Source organism: Manacus vitellinus, unplaced genomic scaffold, assembly GCF_001715985.3.
Source record: "Manacus vitellinus isolate BGI_N305 unplaced genomic scaffold, ASM171598v3 scaffold_5_pilon, whole genome shotgun sequence".
Classification (NCBI taxonomy): domain Eukaryota; kingdom Metazoa; phylum Chordata; class Aves; order Passeriformes; family Pipridae; genus Manacus; species Manacus vitellinus.
Window position 1 is genome coordinate 39,849,762 of NW_021940682.1, and position 10,102 is coordinate 39,859,863.

Genomic DNA, 10,102 nt, shown 5'->3' on the forward strand with positions numbered 1-10,102 from the left:
TGAGCCCCCATTATCTGCAAAGTTGACCGTCTTTCCCGTAATTTCCTCTTATACACCCGTGGACGCAGACAGCTTCATGTCACTACCTATAAATTTTTTTGCTCTCTGCTCTGCCACTGCCACATCCAGTGGTTTCTTACAATGTGTCCAGTGATTTTCTTCGTCCCATTGAGCTATCTCAGTCATTAGGCCTAGTCATATATTTTAAAAAATTACCTGTAAACAATATATAACCTATATTGTGTCGTATATATATGCTACATAATGCATTTCTGTCTGCAGAGGATCTTGGCCTCCTCCATTGTGTGGAGCACTGAACTCCACAGAATCACAGAATGAGTAAGGTTGGAAGGGACCATAGTAGGTCATCTGGTCCAATCTCCTTGCTCAAGCAGGATCATCCTAGAGCACATTGCAAAGGATTCTGTCCAGATGATTCTTGAATATCTCCAGTGAAGGACACTCCACAACCTTTCCGGGCAATCCGTTCCAGTGCGCAGTCACTCACACAGTAAAGTTGTTCCTCTTATTTAGGTGGAACTTCCTGTGCATCTGTTTCTGCCCACTGCCTCTCGTCCCATTTCTTGGCACCACTGACAAGAACCTGGATCCATTCTCTTGACATCGTCCCTTCAGATACTTGTAGATATTGATGACATCCCCTCTCAGTTATCTCTTCTCAAAGCTGAACAGGCCCAGTTCCCTCAGCCTTTCCTCACAAGAGAGATGCTCCAGTCCCTTAAACATCTTTGTTGCCCTCTGCTGGACCTGCTCTAGGAGCTCCCCGTCTCTCTTGTACTGAGGAGCCCAGAGCTGGACACAGCACTCCAGATGTGGCCTCAGGAGGGCTGAGCAGAGGGGCAGAATCACCTCCCTTGACCTGCTGGCAATGCTCTTCCTAATACAGCCCAAGATACCATTGACTTTCTGGGTCACCAGGGCACACTGCTGGCTCATGGACAGCTTGTTCAGGACCCCCAGGTCCTTCTCTGCAGAGCTGCTTTCCAGCAGGTCAACCCCCAGCCTGTGCTGGTGCCTGGGGTAATTCTTCCCAAGTTGTAGGACCTGCATTTGCCTTTGTTAAATTTCAGACAGTTTTTCTCTGCCCATCTCTTCAACCTGTTGAAGTCCTTCTGAAGGGCTGCACAACACTCTGGGATATCAGCCACTCCTTTCAGCTTTGTGTCATCAGTAAACTTGTTTGTATTCCTATTTTATGTTTTATTGCCTTTAAACTTCTAGGTTGCATTTTACATCAGCTGAAAGAATATTCAGGATAAGTTAGGATATGTGGGCTGCTGAGAATTTTTTCATTTGTACTGAAGTATATCTTTGTCCACTGATGCTGCTAATAGTATGCACACAAGTTAGTTGCATTCATATCAGGTAATAAAGAGAACAAGCTAATGTTCTAACCCAACAATCATTTTTAAGGAAACATTTCAGAGAAACAGACTTCACTGCAAATCTTGTAAGAGTCAAATATTTATATTTCTACTGGCTTTCCTTGAAAAAACAAGATGACAGTATATGACAATGCAATGCACTTACCAAAATAATGCAACAGCCATGCTGGGACAGACTAAAAATCTGATCAACCCAAATTTTTAATAGCAGACAAATGATGGCTGCTTTTGCAAAATAAGTATGAAAACAGCACAAACAAATGACAATTCCAGTGCATTGTTCTCGTTTTCAGCAATTTAAAGCTTAGGGACTTCCTGAGTTCAAGCTTGTATCTTTGTTGCTGTGTATGTTTATATCAAGAGACATTGATGGAATTTTTTTCCCCCAGGAACTAGATCTTTTGGAAGTTAAATCAAATACTATCACTGTTCCAGCCTGTCTATAGTACAATAATGTCATGTTTCCAAACTTCTGCAGAGAGTAAAGTGATCTTGAAATGATGACACTTAGTAAAGAATCAGAAGAAATTCTGTAACAATAAATACCCTTTTAAATTAAACCAGCCTGATACTGGAAGGTAGTGAGCATTTGCATTCCTACTGATCTTGAATGATTTAAGGGATATCTGCAATTTCTGAACCTCAGAGCTATGACAAGAACTCAGTAAAGAGTATCAGTTGCTATAGTCTGAAAGTCATACAGTGGTATGACTATCTTTCCTAGATAGGGAAGCCAGAGTGTGGTTTGTAGACTTGAATTCAGTATACAACAGAAGGAGAGGAATCAATCTCCTGCATTGTAATTCCTCTGTTGGAATTACTATATTACCCAAACAATAAGGACTACAAAAAGAGGGGTATGAGATATAGAAAACATAAGAAAAGGAGGAAGAAGGGCTTCCCATATGACATAGGACAGAAAAGATCTATCAGAGGTACAGATAAACACTTTTATGAAACTAAGATTGGAAAATTTGTGCATTATTTTTATGAGGATAAAATAATTAAATCTTTCTTTCTTTCTTTCTCCATACCTTCAGTGAGTGTGCTAACCTCCAAAATAGTTTAAGTGTTACACTACCATTTCTTTCCATCAATGTTTACTGAGAGAAAAAAACCTTCTATGGTCCTCTAGTGGAAGGTTGTGCTGATGGTTGACTGCTGTGCTCCACCCTGATTCTAGTTTGGCCAAGTTAATAATCAAATGACGATTAACTCAACATAAGAGGTCAAGAAAAAAAAATGAGGCCAGTGAATTCCAATCAAAGTGATTTTTGTTCCCCAGTAGTTTGAAATAGGACCTGTAGATCATCAATAGCCTTCTCCTTTGTGGTTTTGGTAGTTCCTCATTTTACCGACAGGTTTTTCACAGAATCATGGAATCATTAATGTTGGAACAGACCTCCATGATCATCAAGTCTATCCTTTGACCAATCACCACCTTGTCAACTAGATTACAGCACTAAGCGCCACATCCAGTCATTTCTTGAACATGTCCAGGGATGGTGACTCCACCACCTCCCTGAGCAGTCTATTCTGATGCTTAATAACCCTCTCCATGAAGAAATTTTTCCTGATGTCCAAACTGAACCTCCCCTGGTGCAGCTTGAGGATATGTCCTCTCATCCCGTCACTAGTTACCTGGCAGAAGAGGCCAACCCCCACCTGTCTACAACCTTCTTTCAGGTAGTTGTAGAGAGTGATAAGGTCTCCCCTGAGCCTCATTTCCTTCATGCTAAATAACCTGAGCTCCCTCAGCTGCTCCTTCAATGATTTACTCTCTAGACCCTTCCCCAGCTTCATTGCCCTTCTCTGGACCTGCTCCAGCACCTCAGTATCCTTCCTTAACCAAAGGGCCCAGAACTGGACACAGTACTCGAGGTGCCACCTCACCAGCACCAAGTACAGAGGAACAATCACTTCGCTAGTCCTGCTGACCACACTATTTCTGATATAAGCCAGGATACCATTGGCCTTCTTGGCCACCTGGGCACACTGCTGGCTCACGTTCAGTGGTTGTTGACCAGCATCCTCAGGTTCTTTTCCACTGGGCAACTTTCTGGCCACTCTACTCCCAGCTTGTAGCGCTGCATGGGGTTGTTGTGACCCAAGGGCAGGCACTTGGCCTTGTTAAACCTCATACTGTTGGTCTCAGGCACGTTGGCTTAGAATTATTTGTTTTACAACAGATTCTGCTATACAATAGGTAGTTATCACTTCTCTTTCCAGTAATTGTTTTCAGTACTACACCTATACCTATGATTTTTATAGACATAATTTAACCAACTGTTGTGCCAGATTTAAAATTATGGGGTAGCATTCCAGGAATTATGTTATTCTTGCTTTTAAGTATCCCTTCAACCAACCAATGTAAAACACATAACCTATGGCACCAAGGGATATCTTACTAGATATCAATAGGATTTTTTCAACTAGATCATAGCAGCATCATGTGTGTGCAACAATATCAAGTGTGTTCATGGCCAACACCATATTACTCCAATGTTCAATTATCTGGGATATTTTTCTTTGGTATCTGTTTTACACCTGCTTGAAGCAAATTTAGCATTTTGCTAAATACAAGTTACTGAATGTGAAAATGGGATCAAATTGTACTGTTACCTGAAATAATGAAATATTGTACTAAGCACTTCAGAGAGGCCCCCTGATTTATTCTGGTCCCATGTACCTTCACCCTACCACCATGGGCACAAAAAGTCATTATATATGATGAGTCATTATAGCTCTATGATCACAGAGAACATTTTCTACAGATATTCAATAACCTTCCAAATTACATACTTCACAGAAGTAGGTCAAATTGAGCAGTGATTGAAGACTAACGTTTCTACAAGGACCCAACTATCCAGATTTTATCAAGATAATACTGTTATCCAGATTTTATCAAGATAATACTGTAAAGAAATGTTCTGCATGTTAAGAATGGCTTATCTTTTTGTAATAAAGATCTAAAACTACTGTGAGTAATTCAAAGGTCTTTTCTTTTATGACCTCTTTTAAGTTCCTGCTCTTGCTCTCGCTCTCTTCAGGTGTTATTAAATCATGTTGTACAAGATCAGGGTAAGATCTGAGTCACTGACAGTGTTCATCAGTTCTGCATCAGAGTGAAAGGAAAACAGTGGGGTGACAACATGGAGATTTCTATTCTTGTGGAATCCTCTGAGCATTGCAGAAACTCATTGACACTATGGAGCTGGGGTGCATCAAAGTGTCTACTAGTGCGTGTCTTTGGATAGCAGATTGGCATCTATTCTTTATTTCTTAGTTCTCTTAAGGGACTTTTAATTTTCAGACTTTTGTTCCCGGTGAACAAGATCACAGGAACGCATATTGTAGATTTGTGCCTACCTTTCATATTGCCCTTTACATCATTTGTTGGTCATTTCATTCACCATCTGCACTTCCTTCTAGGGATAAACCAGTCAATAGTTACCACCTGTACCACTTATGCCATTAGCAGCCTGTAGGGTAAATACAGTTTACAGTAGACTTTGACTGGGTGCCCCTGTCTTGGGAAGATGATGTTTCTGATTTCAAACAGATGTCACTGATCAGCAGTGACAGCTCACATCAGAAAGAGAATATGATGTCCCAAGAAGATACAGCTCTGGTCACCATTATTTGACTCAGAAAAGAGAATTACCATTCTGTAGGAAATTCTGACATTTTGGAATCTGTTCTTATTATGATTAAAATGAAAAATACAAATGTCAACATTTTCTAAAAGAGATTTCCAAGGAAATATTTCTTTGAAAATGTCAGAATTTCAGCACGATTTTCTTGTTAACAATTTTGAATCATTAATCTACAAAAGATTATATTTATGTGAATATATCTGCTTTTATACATGAACAGTAAAACATTATTCAGATCAGTCAGACTGAAACTATAATTCACAGCATAAATGAAAGATGATGAAATCATAAAGAAATAGTCTTATCACTGTGAAGTGATAAATCTTCCTGTGATAATACTTTTGTAGGTATAATATTATGTTTAATTATATTGCCATATCGGTTCAATCATTAAAATTTGTAAGTCTATTTCATAAAATCAAGGCCACAAGTACAGTGATTGCTGGTGTTATTTACTTACTGTTAACTCTGATTCAGATAGTTTCATAGTCAATGTTTCATAAGGCACTCAGATAATTTTTTGCATTAAAAAAACCCCAGCAATTTGTCTGTTAGCAGGTGACCTCTTAGGAAGGAAAATAAGTTTTGATTCTAGTACAATAAACCTAGAACTTAAATGGAATTACTTTTAAAATATTTACAATCTTACTTAAAAAGTGATTAAATTCTTGTTTTTATATGTTCTGGCATTTATATTTTCACAAAGGTGCTTATGAAAATTTAGCTATACCACTCCAATAACTGCTGAAAATTTGTTCCAAAGTGTGTTATTTTCTAGACTTCAGTAAATAACAACCTTGAGGTTTATGGTCTAAGTATGCTATTTTTTTCATCCGCTACGTATCCAGCTTTCTTTGATTGCTGGGAATTCATTTGCAAAAGAAACACTTCATAGACGATACTTCTTATGCTCTGTAGCATTCTTAGATGTTAAAAGGGTCTTTAACTGTGGATTTAATTGCTTCAGTGGGTTTTAAAAAGCATTTATTAAATGTCGTGTTTTGTTGAAGGAGAATCACAAGATACAAGGGACAGAAATCTTGCTTTTCTAAAAGCTTAAGCAGTACCGGTGTATTAAGGTACCTGCAGTGTCTTCACCAGGGCTTATCCCTGGCTTGATAAAGTGTTGAGGATCCATCAGATTCCAAGAGGAATTGGTTTAGAGCACTGTGTGTGCATGCTTGTGTGCGTGCACACAAGAGTGGGATATCATTTACTCTAATGCTGTGTACTGGGAAGTGCCCTTGCTGGCTCTGTGCATGGCCAGCATCCCACAGGCAGGTCTCTGAGACCTGGATATGAGGCCTCAGCAACAGTCATCAGATATTATGCCCTCATGTGGACAATCTGCATTTTGTTTCAACACAAAAATGAAATCATACTGAAATTCTCAGTTAAATTATATATGGAAATTATTAAAATTGTAAACACGTCAGCCTCCACAGTATTTGTTTTGTTAATGAGTTCCATTTATTTTAGTCTATTCCTCTCATTTCAACTAGAGTATAGAACTGAATGCCTCTTGTTAGGTGACACTTGTGAACTCACCAATTTATTTTCCTGAATAAGCCATGAAATGAGATGCTCACCCCCTCAGAGCCATTTTTACTAACCTGTCTTGAGGTGGACATGCACATGCATGTGCACACACACACACACACACACCATGTGAGCACTTCCCAAGTTATGTCCCAGTGGCAATTCCAGAATTTTTTTCTGAACCATAAAGGCCACATGCGTAAATAAATTTCAAAGAGACTTCTGAACACTGATCTTGTTACAAGTGTCCAAGATGCAAGCCTCTGCTGTACCGGCTCTGCTTCCTTTGTACCTATCTTATCTGTTTTTGGCTAGCATTACCTCTAAGAATCTGTAAAGGGGTGCTGTTGGAAGTCTGTCAGAATCCCTCTCCACCTCTGCGTGCCAAATGATGGGGAGAAGCAGTCAGGCCATACCTGCATCTTCTTGTAGCTTTTTCTCTCTCCCATCTCTGCTCTGACCTCTTGGTCACCTCTCTGCAGTTCATTGCTGTCAGTCTCATCTATGTGCATATTTCACAACAGCTTGGTACAACCCCTGTGTTTCCCCTGTTCTGGGGCTCTAACATGCACTTACTTCAAGAGCACAGCACACACATTTACATCTAGGCTTCAGGTTCAGGTACTCCTCATTGGAGACAGGCAGATAATACTGCTCCCTGTCCTTCCCTGTCTTGCACAAGTACATGCGTACCTTGATACAGTCATATGCCACTTGATGCAGTAAATTTTCTGCACAGTTCTCTTGAAAACATATTTCCATTGATTTATTTTAGTCAGTTATCTGTCACATTTAAACAGATTTTATCAATCAAGGCCTCCCTGTGTGTGGAAATCCTGTCCCTGTCCTACTAATAGTACTGGCTGTTTTATAATAGATTAACAATATAGTGCCAAGTTAATCTTTCAGGTCAGTGAATCTTCCTTAAGTCCCACTCCGTGCAGGTTGGATAATAAAATCAGTTTATGCTACTACACAATTTAGAACTGCAACATTTAATAAATCTAGATATTAATTTGACTATCATAATACCAGATATCAGCATCCTAAATAATTAACCTGAATTTTAAAAGTATTATTTTTTCAGACAACATATTTATTTGCAGGTTATTACATGGCACAGAGGACTTGTCTTTGCCAAATACATTTTTCATTCATTAGTTTTAACCAGTCTCAATAGATCTGACTGCCACCATGCAGAGAAGTAGAACAAAGTAGATAAGTGAATGAATTTCCATTTTATCCTAAGCTCAAAAATTCTTCAGGCAAATCTATTCAAAGTACATATAAATTAAAATATAATTTGCTCTTTTTTTCCACTTCAGAAGTTAATGCCTGTGTTCTTTGTTTAGTCTCTATTATTCATATCATGTCAGGTTCTAGGTCACTGCATACAGGCAGCTGATATTTCACAACTGATCTTAGTGGGGCTTAATTGGCTGTCTTGTGAAAATCATATATTTCCCAAACAAAGATCAAAATGCATTCTACTGGTAGATCCCTTTTTCCCCAGGAAAATATCTATGAGTGAGCACTTCAACAAAAAAATACGATGAGCACTGGTATTGTTTCTTAGTTTAATTTTTCTTCAGACATAGTTTGATTTTTATTATTATTTATGGAAATGGCTGTTATGGACTTCAGGGATAAATGCATAAAATTTTCTTCCCTTTTTTGGATTTTATTTGTCAGGATTCTTTGTGCAGAGTTGAGGTCTTTTGTAATGTGATCACTTGAAGATTTCAACCTAAACCTTATATGACAATACAAACCAAAAATATACCCAATATAGAAAACATAGACGTGGTTTAATTGCAAAAAGTCAGCATAAAAATCTTTAAACATTCATCTATCCTGACATCATCTCTTGGAATATGTCTGGATAGTGGTTCCATAGGGTAGGCTTTTGGGGGGTGCAGAAGAGCATTATTAATTTCTCCAATGTTGCTTTTTCAAATTAGTGATTTCTCCAAATTTATTTTATAAATGTCTAATCATTATAGCTAAATTGACTTATTTCTACTGAAAAACATTTCTTGCTAGCTCTTTATTGAGAACTGCAGGTCAACATCCTCACCCTGTATTCCATCTTTGGCTAAAAGCATTCTCTTATTCTATATAAAGGATTTTCTTAAGACCTGGAGCCTTAGTGACAGATCTAAGAGACAGCCTGTCCTGTCCATTCACAAAGATAAAACTCTCACTACCTTGCATCCCAGCATCTGAGAGGATTTTTTTTTCAGATTAGAAAAGACAATCCTCCTTATTAATAACCATAGAGATACTGTTACAAATATTTTGTTTCTACTCCTTTAAATTTTAACCATTATCCACCTCATTCTCTATTCTCCCTCTGCATACCCATTCTGTACTGTGTTAAATATAGCACCCTTCTCTGTATCCATCTTTTATCCAGTAATTTTTCCTTGACTAGACCACAATTATATTCTCTGCCACCCATCAGGAAAAATTTTCAACCAAATACCTTTGCTACTTGGAAGGAGCTACTTGTACACAATTGTACTTGTCTTTATCTTCTTTAAGTAAATTCCTTTTTTATTAAAATCTCAAGGGGAAAAAATAATGGAAAAAATCAGGCAACAGATATGGTAGCAGGACTGTCTGTTGTATTGATGTGCATGGGTTTTTTTCCAGTGCTTGTACCTATCTCATGTTTCATCCCTTGTGTTTAGAATATTGATTCTCTACAGAAGAGACCTTTTTATTATTGTTGTTATTACTTTTTAATACAGTGGTATGCTAGCCCATGAACGAGATTGATGCCAATATAGCTAATGACAATAACAACATTGGAAACTTACTATGGGAAATGATCATGCTCTGAATGCTTTTATGACTGGGGAACTGCAAAAAATGAACTTTTTACTCTCTTTTCCTTTCCATTGAACTCTGACCTCTCTCTATTTTGCAATATAGGCACCACAAAATTAATTAAGATTCTGGTCCAGGGCAAGGTGTTACATGTTATCTGCAGTCACTTTAGGAAAAAATTATCATTTAACTTTCTGCCACTTACATTAATGCAATGAAACCAGTATAAGTTACATACAGTCTTCGGGCAGTATTTTCTGAGTCACACTGACCTTGTGTCCAGTAATGAGACTGTAACCAATCAGCTGTACTGTGATGATGAGCTGGAGAGCCTTTACACTAGAACGTAAATTAGAACAAAGAACACATAGCTCCAGCAGATCATTATGCTTCTTTGTGACATGTTATCCCTTCTACTTATTTCTATGGCAATGGTGCATCTGACTGTGAACAAAGTAATAAGAATGAGGAAATTCTGTAGTCTTAGGTTGCTTTATAGAATTGTTAAAACCAAGACAAGAAGAAAGCACTAAATTCACAAGGCAGACTGAAACCATACAAATGTAAGGAAAACGTAATAAGTTAAGCACTTAAATGTAGTAAAGTGCTTTAGACAGGCAAAGATTTAGATATATAGGTGTCATTTGACTTCCAGAAATATAAAAGATG

General features: G+C 38.1%; 1 long non-coding RNA gene across 1 annotated transcript; it reads right to left on the reverse strand.

Annotated features, from left to right (window-relative positions):
- Positions 1–1,071: 1,071 nt before the first annotated feature.
- On the reverse strand, positions 1,072–9,782 carry LOC108641024. The gene is made up of 3 exons (XR_001921676.1): positions 9,706–9,782; positions 4,776–4,834; positions 1,072–1,259 (listed from the first exon to the last, which is right to left on the reverse strand). It is a non-coding gene; the product is annotated as an uncharacterized LOC108641024 (long non-coding RNA).
- Between the last annotated feature and the right edge of the window lie 320 nt (positions 9,783–10,102).